This window comes from Bubalus kerabau, chromosome 6 (assembly GCF_029407905.1).
Source record: "Bubalus kerabau isolate K-KA32 ecotype Philippines breed swamp buffalo chromosome 6, PCC_UOA_SB_1v2, whole genome shotgun sequence".
Taxonomy (NCBI): Eukaryota; Metazoa; Chordata; class Mammalia; order Artiodactyla; family Bovidae; genus Bubalus; species Bubalus kerabau.
The window spans coordinates 90,456,041-90,468,478 of NC_073629.1; the positions used below are offsets into that span (position 1 = coordinate 90,456,041).

The window sequence follows — 12,438 nt, forward strand, 5'->3', positions numbered from 1 at the left end:
AGTATTCTAGGTTCATTCTTTTACAAGTGGTTGACCAGTTTTCCCAGCACCACTTGTTAAAGAGATTGACTTTTCTCCACTGTATATTCTTGCCTCCTTTGTCAAAGATAAGGTGTCCATAGGTGTGTGGGTTTATCTCTGGGCTCTCTATTTTGTTCCATTGATCTATATCAGCATTTTAAACAATCTCCAGTTGATTCCTGTGAATATTCACCTATTATGTGCCTTTACTCCCAGCAATGGCTATGTACCATTGCTTGGGGTTCAAAGTTGAATAAGACACATTTCCTGCTACCAAGCTACAGTCTGGTGACTGTGAGACAAATGAACACCCCCATTTCATTCAGACTAATTCAAGGATGGGACACACACAGCATAAGTGGTGACCAAATGTGAGGCCTTGGTTTGGTGGTGGGTGAAGGATGCAACATGGTATTTTTTTGCTATTAGTGAAAAAAATCAAGGACTGCAAATATTTTTTTAACAAAATATGTATTAAGTCTGAGTTTAGATTTTCCCATATTATTAAAAAAATTTTTATTATGAAAACTTTCCTATATACACAAAGTGTATGAAAGTAAAAGTGTTAGTTGATCAGTCATGTCTGACTCTTTGCGACCCCGTGAACTGCTCCTCTGTCCATGGGATTCTCCAGACAAAAATATTAGAGTGGGTTACCATGCCCTCCTCCAGGGGAATCTTTCCTACTTAGAAATCAAACCCAGGTCTCCTGCAATGCAAGCAGATTCTTTACTGTGTGAGCCACCAGGGAAGTCTGAGGCGGTGAGAAAATAATAATAATGGTACAAGAATAGTACTGTATAGCATATCTTCCCAACCCAGGGATTGAACCTGGGTTTCCCACACTGCAGGCAGATTCTTTACCATCTCAGCCACCAGGGAAGCCCATAATATAGTACAATAATGTAATAAACTACACATAAAATTCATAGTATGCATGTTTGTGTATGTATGTATGTATATATATATTTGCCTCTCTTTTTTCATCGCTTGCCCACCTACCCCAATTCCATCCAATTGTTTGCTTTTTCTAATCCAAAATCTCATGTCATTTCACTTATGAATAGTCCAGGGTATGTCTTAGAGGAATATGGACATTTTCTGGGCTAGCCACAGGGCTATCATCACCTAAAGAAATTCACTATTATGCCTTGGTGTAGTACTTAGATTTCTCTAATTATCTCAAGAATGTGATGCACCGTTGTTCACATCAAGATATAAATAAAATCCACACATATTGCAATCAGTTGTATTTCTCAAGTCTCATCCAAGCTACAATGGCCCTTTTTCCCTGGTGTCTTTCCCTGATTCCTTCCCTTTTATGCTGTTTTTCTTATTGAAGAAAGCAGGCCTTATAGAAAATCCTACATTCTGAATGTGGCTATTTGCATCATTGTAGTGTCATTTAACTGATTTCTGTGTCCTTTCTATTTCTAGTAAGCCAGAAGCTAGTTAAGTCTTGCTGAGATTCAAGGCCAAGGTTTTTCCCAAAGAGCATTTCATTGTTGGTGATTTATACTTCATGCTGTGTCACATTAGGAGGCACAGAAAGTCAGATTGTACCATTTTTATGATGCTAATTTAATCAAAATTTTCAGGTAGCAACAGTCTAATATCTCTATTCCAAGATTTCCTGTAGACTTTAAGCTAATGGTTTTATTTACAGACAATCTTTGCTTAAACCAATTATTTTGTTAGGAGTTGAAGATGGGCACTTTTTCTAGTTCTCTCTTCCTTTCCTATGTATTGGCTGGAATTCTTCTGTATGGACCCATTGTGCTGACAAGTCATGAACAGCTGTTTACTCTGAATTCTTTTTCATTGAGGAAAGGCAGGGTACATGATTCGGTCCCTTTAATAGTGGTGAACACTGAGTGCTGAGGTTATTTATTCTTCTATTGGGTATCACTTTGAGCACATGGGTTTTATATGCAGCAATTTGCCATGGGTCCTTTTATCATATCTTCAACACTCTTTGATAGCTTCCCTCCATTCTGGTACAAGAAGTCTCTGGAAATTCTTTGGTCCAGATCATCATCATCCTCTCTTCAGAGGAGTCCGTGTTCCTTTTGGAGAGGAATGGTCTTTAGAAGCCACAATTTGGGTGCCAGGACTGCTCACTGCCATGAAGCTGTAATTGCTTCTAAGCCCTTTTAGTGGGCAAAAAAAAAAAAAAAAAGCCTATTTAAAAAACTATATTCAAGCTAATCACTGACAATCCAAATATAGTAATATAAAGTCTAACGTTATTGAATTTACACTTGTTTCTCTTTTCCCATACACTAAAAATCTTGGTTCCTGAAGAAATTAGCATAAATATTTCTTTGATATATCAGAATATATTTCTTTGTGGACGAGGAAACAAACAAACAAACAAACAAGAAAAAACATTTGATATGATTTCAGTCTTCTCAAGTGTATAAAGACTTGTTCTCTCTTTTCACTTTCACCTACTTGCATTCTGCTTAGTATAATTTTTTGAGTGGGAGTCAAAGCAGTGATGTTTCAGCTGGCAGCATGCTGGCTACCATTTGTTGGGTGCTTATTATGTGGTGGGAAAAGTTTAAATGGCTTGTGTTTAAATGATTAACTCAATTAATCCTTATGCCAGCTCCATGAGATAGGTACTATTATTAGTCCCATGTTACAAGTGGGGAAGCCAAGGAAACAAGGCACTTAATAACTCGCTCAAGATCACACCAATGGTGAGTGGTAGAGCTTGACTTTGAATTGTTGCTCTTGGGCTGCAGAGTCCCTACTCTTACCCATGAGAAACTGCCTCTCTGAAGCCACCTGCTCTAGGTCATAGTAAACAAAGAGCTTGGGAAATGTAATTCCCACAGTTCTCCCATCCATACTCACCTTTCTTTCTCCTTCAGTTTCACCTTTAGTGACTGTTTCAGTTTCATTAACACTAGCCTGTTCTGTGCTCTCTGCTACACCTTTGGACACAGTAGATATTTCATAAATACTTTCAGATTTGTTTGCAAATCAGTAATTCTGAAGCACAATCTGATTCATACATAAACAGGAAATAAAATCTATTTTGGTTGTGATTTTTAGGAAACCAGAGTATTCCAGTTTGAATGTAAGCTTTGTGCTGTTGTTGGGTTTTTTTTTTTTTTTTTGAGAACAAGTACACATTCCAGCACAAAAATATTCTTGTGCCCTACAAATCCCCTATGGCCTTATTAAACCTTAGAATTAAGGCTGGGTGGTACAGTGAAAAGTGCCTGGAAGACTGGGGTTCTCATCTTCACATAAAACAAGCTGGGTGGAGCCCATTAGAGGCTAACCACAAGGAATGCCTTGTGGCTGGAGGCTTCTGGGCCCAAGTCGTAGAAAGGGAGAGTGTGCACTCAGTTCATCTTCATGTGGCAGAGCTTGAGTGATAGTGAGGGTCCTAGAACCTTTGCCAAGAAGGACGAGTGGAGCATTGAGCCATCTTGTTAAGGCAAAGACAGTGTTGAGAAAATCACAGGCAAAGTAAGGAAACATTCAGTAGCAGAATAGAGTCAGGTGCAAGTGATGGGCAAGGGGGACCACTCTGGACTAAGGTGGTGGATGAAAGAAGGAAATGTGCTGAAGTCTCATTTATGCGGTGTGTCGTATGGATTTCCAAGGTGGCTCTGGCTGTTTAAAACCTTGCTACTCAAAACATAACTCACAGATCCTGATCACTGGCTCAGCTCAGACCTACTGGGTCAGAATCTCCTTCCAAACAAGATTGCCAGGTATGTTAAGGAGCACAGAGTTGGAGGAGCAGAGGTCTGATGGACTTTGACAATGGCAGCAGTGCAGCGGGGAAATCCATTGCCCTCTCTGGGCCTCCAACTTTTCATTTTAAAAACAGGTTACATTTAAGCTTTCAAAATATTTTTTAAAATTGAAATCTCACTCACTCCTGCTCTGTATCACTGATATCACTGTATCACTGTCTTCTCCCCTACACAGTCAGAGCCCAGCATGAAGATACTGGAGTGCTCTGGTGCCACGGTGGGTGATGGAGCTCCTTGAGCTGTCAAGGGTCACACACATGGCCCACAGGCCAAGTTGGACCACACAGAGGTAACTTTCCACTTGGATAGAGAAACTGCTTCCTGATCAGCTTTTGAGGGGCCCCATGATATGACTCAGAGGGGAGGGGAGTTAGCTCCTTATGGAGTAAACCCTGATCAATGGGAAAGGGAGACCAGGAGGGCCAAGGCAGATTCATTTCTCTCTTTCCTCCTGTCTGCTGAGTTGCAGCATCTGCTTGAAAATTCTGTGGAAAGTCATAGTGGCTAAAGGGATAAACATGCCTTTGCAGGATCAGCATCTCTTTGTAGCTCACCTTGAAGAGTGCAATAATGGTGATGTACAAATCACACATTGCTTTCATTTCTGCTTTTCTTCCTCACCTTGGCCTTCCTTGGCTTCCACCTCCAACTAGATGTCCCAGCACTTTAATCCTTGCCTCAGACTGCTTTATAGAAGATAAAGACAAAAACCAAATGTTAAATACATCATGTTGTTTAATTGGGGAAAGTACTGTCATCTCATTTTATAGACTATAGACAAATGATATGCATGAGTTGTCCAAGGCCAAGTGATTATGGAGTGCCAGAGCTGGATCTTTATCCTAAGTCTATTGGCCTCAAGTCCATGTGCTTCTTTACTCAGATAATGAACTGAGATTTATGGAACATAACATGCCAGTTTTTCCACTATATTCTTAACAACCATTCTGGGTAGTAAGGATCATTGCCCTCAATTTACAGATGGGGAAACCAAGGTTTAGAAAGTTATTGGATTTGCCTGAGATCACACAGCAAGTAAGTGGGGGAATTAAGACTTAGTTTGAATTCAGCTTATTTATGGAGCAGCTAACAAATAACTCCTGGTGCCCATGTGCCTGTGTGTAAAGGGCTTTGTAGCCACGTTACTGTGAGAGCTAAGGCTGATTAGAAAATGTGAAAATCACTACAACAGACATCTTTCTAAACCCTCAGCAAAAAGACTTAAAATCATTTTTAAACAAATTTTTCTCATGGCTATGGCTGTCATTTCACCAAATTGTTTCCAAAAGAGTTCTTTGTGGTCATGGAAGACTGAAGTGTGTCCTTCAACCCTGCTTAAAAAGACAAACAACTGGATTTCTCAAAATACAACAGTTCAAACCTATGGAATGGATTTTGATGTATAGACTTCAAATCAACACCAATCTATTTGCAGGGTCATCTTTAGCTATCCTGTCCCTTCTCTATGAATGGTGCAGAATTACCCAAACATTCACTTGGCATATGATTGGTGGGGAAAAAAAATACCCCACCCCAGCTGTAGTGCTTTGAAAAGTGGGAAGTCTTGAAATCTGCCCCAGGCTAGAAGAAAAATAAGAAAAAATGACCTAGATAGGTGAAAATGACCTTAAAACAGATCCATAATCATTTTCATCAGGGCAAAGTCTTCTACCATAATGGATCCGTGGAATCATTCCTCACATACTAGCTACAAGATGAAACTGAAGCCACAGCAAAATGTAAGAGGCCAGGCTGAGGCCAGGCTGATGCTTCCGTTACTGACTGGGCCACAAAAGTCCCCTTTTACATGCAGTCAAACAAGCTACTCCATTTGGAGGTTGATGGCGAATGGCGTGTATGCCTTTCTAGATGTACTTTTCATCTGTCTCAGTACCAGGCCTCACTACTTGGATGTTGCACCAGCCTCCTATTTACTTTTCCTGTCCCCCAGTCTGGCCTATAAGATCTGAATGGTGTCAGAAGACCTGTTAACTTTCTTGCAGAATAAAATTCAAATGTCTAAGTATCTCATGTGAAATCCAGGGCTGGATGAAGCACAAGCTGGAATCAAGACTGCTGGGAGAAATATCAATAACCTCAGATATGCAGATGACACCACCCTTAGGGCAGAAAGAAGAACTAAAGTGCCTCTTGATGAAAGTGAAAGAGGAGAGTGAAAAAGTTGGCTTCAAACTCAAGGTCATGGCATCTGGTCCCATCACTCCATGGCAAATAGATGGGGAAACAGTGGAAACAGTGGCAGACTTTATTTATTTATTTATTTTTGGCTCCAAAATCACTACAGATGCTGACCGCACCCATGAAATTAAAAGGCACTTTCTCCTTGGAAGAAAAGCTATGACCAACCTAGACAGCATATTGAAAAGTAGAGACATTACTTTGCCAATGAAGGTCCATGTAGTCAAAGCTATGGTTTTTCTAGTAGTCATGTATGGATGTGAGAGTTGGACTATAAAGAAAGCTGAGCACCGAAGAACTGATTCTTTTGAACTGTGGTGTTGGAAAAGACTCTTGAGAATCCCTTGGACTGCAAGGAGATCCAACCAGTTCATCCTAAAGGAAATAAGTCTTGAATATTCATTGGAAGGACTGATGCTGAAGCTGAAACTCCAATACTTTGGCCACCTGATGTGAAGAACTGACTCATTGGAAAAGACCCTGATGCTGGGAAAGACTGAAGGCAGGAGGAGAAGGGGACGACAGAGGATGAGATGGCTGGATGGTATCACCAACTCAATGAACATGAGTTTGAGTAGACTCTAGGAGTTGGTAATGGACCAGGAAGCCTGACGTGCTGCAGTTCATGGGGTTGCAAAGAGTCGGACACTACTGAGCTACTGAACTGAACTGAAGTATCTCATTTAAAGACCTTCCCTTAACTAACTCCTATTGCACTTTCCAGTCTCCTTTGGTTTTGCTTTATATTCTAGCAACATGAAGTTTGTGCTGGTTGGTTTAAGTTATACAGCCAAAAAAAGGTCTCTGTGGTGTACAGAAACAATGTCTTGATTATGCTGTGTGTTCATTGAGTGTTCTCTGGGCCCCTGCTCTGTGTCTCTCACTCATCAACCAAGGGTCATGGAGACTCGACCAGTTACCCCAGCTCTGTTCAATGTGGCAGCTACCAGCATATGTGGCTACTGAGCATTTGCAAAGGGCCTAGCCCAAACTGAAATATTCTATAAGTGTAAATTAAACACTTTGAGCACAACACAAACACGTAGTGTGAAAAATAATATAAAATATCTCATTAATGCTTTCATATTGTTTATACAGTGAATGATAATGTTTTGAATATATTAGATTAAAATATTTCACATATTATTAAAATTAATTTTGCCTGTTTGTCTTGACCTTTTTTTTTTTTTAATGTGGCTAGTATGACTGCTGGAAATTTTAAAATCACATCTATTTCTTACAGAGGGCTTCCCTGGTGGCTCAGCAGTAAAGAATCTGCCTGCAATGCAAGAGATGAGGGTTTGATCCCTGTTTCAGGAAGATCCCCTGGAGGAGGGTATGGCGACCCACTTCAGTATTCTTGCCTGAAGAATTGTACAGACAGAGGAGCCTGGTGGGCTACTCTCCATGGGACCACAAAGAGTCAGACATAACTGAAGCGACTGAGTATGCAAGCATGGCTTATAGAAATGACAGCAGTCACTTTGGCTCACATTTCTTAAGCCAACGCCAGCCACTGCTGCTGCTGCTGCTGTCTCTTCAGTCGTGTCCAACTCTGTGCGAACCCAGAGACGGCAGCCCACCAGGCTTCCCTGTCCCTGGGATTCTCCAGGCAAGAACACTGGAGTGGGTTGCCATTTCCTTCTCCGTCATCATCTCTACAGGTACAAAATTAAAGAAACAAAGGACTTTCTTTTGATGCAAACTCAGGATTTACTCTCTTAATAAGTTTTGTGTATAATATACAGCAGTGTTAGTTATTTTCAACATGTTGTACATTGCACCCTTAGTACTTATTTATTTTATAACTGGAAGTTTGTGCCTTCTGATGGTCTCAGGCTGTTCTTGAAATGGCAGATTTGGATCTGCTCAGTGTAACACAGGTGACAATTCTTTCTATGTCCTCAGCATCTTCACACTCACTGTTTCTCACCCTCGTTCATCTCTCCCTCCATCCATTTTTTTCACAGATTTTTTTGAGTGCCTATTGTACTAAGCCATATGTACTGCTTTGAGGAACAAAGGCTCTTGAATCAGACTAGATCAAATAATTCTGCCACTTAATATCTGTGTGATCTTGGATGAGTTTAACCATTCTTTGCCTCAGTTTCTCGTCACCAAAATGGGAACTACAATGACTCTTTCTTCACAGGGTTGTGTTGACGATTTTCTATTGCTGAAGATTTCGTACCTTAAAAATCATCCCCATTTATTATTTCAAAGGGGCACAGGCTGGCTCAGTTGGCTCTCTGCTCTGGGCTTCACAAGGCTGAAATGAAGGGGTCAGCAGTAGTAACCTCTTTTCTGGAGGCCACAGGAGAGTAATCTCCTTCTAAGCTCTTTCAAGTTGCTGACAGAATTCAGCTCCTTGTGGTCACAGGACTGAGGTTGCCGCTTCCTTTCTGACTGTCATCCTCAGCTTCCCGGGGCCACTTGCATTTCTCGTGTCCTTGCCCTTTTCCTCCATTTTCAAAACAAGCCATGTATCAAGTCCTCACACTTCAGATATTCTGCCTGACCTCACCTTCTGCCTCATTTCTCTTGCCTCCAGCTGGAAAAATTTCTCTGCTTTTAAAGTCTTATGTGATTAGATTGAGCCTATCCAGATAATCCAGAATAATCTTCCCATCTCAGAATTCTTAAGTTAATCACATCTGCAAAGCCACTTTTGCCATTAAGTTAATATTCACAAGTACTAGGGCTCAGGGTATGGACATCTCTGGGGGCCATTATTCTGCCTACCACAAAGATTAAATAAAAAATTCATCTAATACACTTGATAACATGCCTAGCCACATTGTGATCATATTCAATTAGCATAGATACTATAATCAGAGTTGTGCTGTTAATTTTATCATTAGCCCTATGAATAAGTCAGGGAAGAGCATGTTACCTTATACGATGGACAAGGAAATAGATACCCAGAGATGTGAACTCTGATGATCGGGAGCATCACTGACTTTTCATCTTCACATCTCCACAGCCTAGAATGGCATCTCAGAAACAGTAACAATCACCATTTTTTAAGAACTTGCTGTATTTCAGATGCAAAAGTGTTTCTCATTCCTATAATAGCTCCGTAAGGCAAGTATTACTAACCCATTTTATAGTGGGGAAATGGAGGGTCAAAGAGTTAAGTGAGATCTCAGCGTCCCAGAGCTTGTAAGTAGTGAAGCTGAGACTTGAACCTGACTGTGCTTAATTGTAACTTTCTGCCCCTGCATGCTGGCCCACTGGCTTGCTTTACTTCAGTGGACCTGGCTAGTCCTGACACTCCCTAGTAGTCTGTGTCCTGCCAGTATTTTTACTTTTGATGATAGCGTGAAATTCAGAGAGTTTAAATGACTCACCCAAGATCACCCAGTGGCAGGGGTGGGAATCAAAACCAGGTCAAACCTAATGTTGAGGTCCTTCTCCTCCTTGTGCCTAGCTGCCTAAACAGGGGGCTCAACACATGTACTGAGTGAGGGAAGCTGTCCATTCCAGGCCCACCTCCATCTCCTTGTTTCACATGAAGGACAGTCAAGGGGTGCAGTGGACCTCATGAAATGGGAGGGCGGCTGGTTTCTTGAATGCTGAAAAAGATAGACGTTTTCCTCTGGGAATGAGAATTCTGTGAAGTACTCTGAATCTGTTTTCTCTTCTGAGATTTGATTCTGGAGCACCTTGGAGTTGCCCTTCATAGATGCTAATAGGATCTGACTAGATGGTTCCTCAGTTATTTGCATTGCTTTTAAAAGGCCCAAGTAAAGATGTCTGAGAGGCTATGGAGCCCTGGCATCACTATGACTTTCTGACCTTTTCTATCCCATTTCTGTCCATGAAAATGCAGACGGCTAAGGACTCTGGTACCTCCATTCATAGAAATGGTTTCAGGTGGTTTAGTGATCAAGGGGGCAAGAGCAATTTTGTGTCAGTTGCTGCTGATTGACTTTAAAATGTGTTGAAGGCTGTTAACCTCTGAAATCTCAGTTGATCCTAGAGCACCTAGTAATGTGAGTGGGGCACTGACTGTATATTGGCAAAGGTCACACTAACTAAAGTCATCAGACTGGTTTGAATTCCACCTCTGTCATTTACCACGTGTCCTTAAGTGACTCACTTTACTCCTCTGATCCTCAGTTTCCTTACTACTATATACAGAAAATAACATCTAACTAGTTTGGGAATCACATGATCAAATGTAATGATAGTGATTGACTCTGTGACTCTTGCAGAGACACTCTCAGTAAAGGGCACTCTTCATTTCCAGGAGGCAGGGTCCACAGAAGTCACAGAGCAGAACGGCTCTCGTCCCAGAGGCTTTAACTCAGGTCTGTCCTGATTGGAAACTGAAATCCTCTCCTCCGAGCCTGCTCCATTCATCATCCTTACCACTTCTTTCCACTTATTAACCAAGTGGAGACCTTTTCTGAACCATAAACATGAAGTAGGTTGCATGAGGCAGATCCATCTCCTGGCATCTGTCTCCACTTACATGGCCCAGTTTACATCTGCAGCCTTAACCTAGGTATTTCCAACCCACTCTTAACTGCTTTCCCATTTCCTCTTAGCCACATACCACTGCTAGAGCATCATGCCTTAAAGCAATATTACCTTTTTAAAGGTTCCTTACCCAGCAAACTAATACTGAACACACTCCAGGCTCACAGTGTGAAGTAGGGTCTCTATTTCTCTTACGCCACCTTCACCTTCTAGTACTGGTTGAGGGGCATGATCTTCTCCCCAAATCTTTCGAATGTAAATAGTCCATCCACCACTCTAGACTCTCTGGGTTCTCTTCTGAAATCAGCTGGGCCATCAGAAGGTCAGAGGACTGCAGTGTCAGGGAGACTTGGAGAGGCAAGCTGTGTTTTCTCTTCCCTGCTCTGCCTCAGGGACATTATCATTGGTTAAATTGTGTGTTCCCATCCCCAATTTATATGTTGAAGTTCTAACCCTCAATACCTCAGACTGTGACTGTATCTGGAAATAGAGACTTTCAAGAGGTGTTGACTAAAAAAAGATGCACAATGTGAGAGTTGTGAGTTAAGTTTTATTTGAGGCAAAATGAGGACTGCAGCCCAGGATGGAGCACCACAAATAGCTCTGAGAGACTGCTCCAAAGAGGCAGTTGGGGAAGGTCAATATATAAGATTTTGGTGAAGGAGGAGTTCAATACAATCATGTGCTTATTTTACAAAAGATTCTCTGCTAGTCACAAGGAGCTGATGTCACCATGAAGGGATTTAGGGCTTCTCTAGATATGAGGAGATGCAAAGATTAGAATCATGAAATCTGTTCCTGAAAATATCCAACTATCTAAAGACCTGTCCCATCACTGTCCCTGGAACACAGGATGCTTCACTCCACCCTGAACTCCCTCAGGGAGGACTGTTGAAGGTCAACAGCTGCAGCAGTACAGGGTTCAGTCTCCACAGAGGCAGATGGCAAATGCCCTTTTGTTGTTGTTGAGTCGCTGGCAATGCTCTTGGCAAGTGCCCATTTGTAGTTGACAGGTAATTAAGGTAAAATGAGATCATATGGGTGGGCTCTTGTTCTATATGACTGGTGTTTTTATAAGGAGAGATTAGGACACAGACACACACAGGAAAGACCATGTGAAGACAAGATTTAAAAAATTAAAGCCATTTATAAGCCAAGGAGAGAGTTTTCAACAACAGCAACAATAAAAACCCAACAAAGCAGAATAAAAAACTCTGCCAACACCTTGATCTCTGGCTTCTAGCCTTCAGAACTGTGAGAAAATAAATTCCAAATTAATTTCTGTTGTTTAAATCACCCAGTCTGTGGTTCTGCCTTATGGCAGCTCCAACAGACCAATCCGGACCCCACTGTGGATATGTTCACTACGTCACGTCTTGTCTCCTTTGTGAAGCTGGTGGAAGAAATATTTTTGGAACTGTCCTGGGAAAGTAATTACAAATTGGTTCTCCCTTCTGCTTTGGCTGCCAGGAAACTGGACGTCAAACTTGAAACGAAACCATCCCAGCCATGTGAGACTTTGTGGTCTGGGTATTTGTGTTCTTGCTCCCATATTAATCAATGATTCTTCTGCATATGTTCTCTCATTCTTTCTCTTGATGCAGATTTCCTCAGTTACTGGAAAGAATTATAATTCAAAGTAAAGTGACTGGGGTTGTAGAAGTTGATGTTTCAGGTAATTATTATAATAATGATAATAATTAACACTTACTGAATGACTGCTATGTAGGAGGCATTGTTCTTATTCTTTATTTGTAGTATCTCATTTAATTCTCACAGAAACCCTATGTGGCAGGTGATATTATTGACCATCTTTACAGATGAGGAAACAGATATGAGAAAATAAATTATTTTCTCAATGTTACATAGTAGGGAAGCAGCCATGACAGGCTTGCAAGGTGGGCCAGTCTAACTCCAGAACCCAAGGTCTGAACCATTACAACTCAGTGAAGGG

At 41.3% G+C, this 12,438-nt stretch overlaps 1 long non-coding RNA gene across 1 annotated transcript in view; it reads left to right on the forward strand.

The window, feature by feature from the left end:
- LOC129656225 (uncharacterized) overlaps window positions 1-12,438 on the forward strand; it is a 78,833-nt gene that overhangs the window by 47,258 nt on the left and 19,137 nt on the right. Inside the window, exon 3 of the long non-coding RNA XR_008716276.1 lies at window positions 3,976-4,089. This is a non-coding gene — a long non-coding RNA (uncharacterized LOC129656225). The remainder of the gene's footprint in view (window positions 1-3,975; window positions 4,090-12,438) is intronic.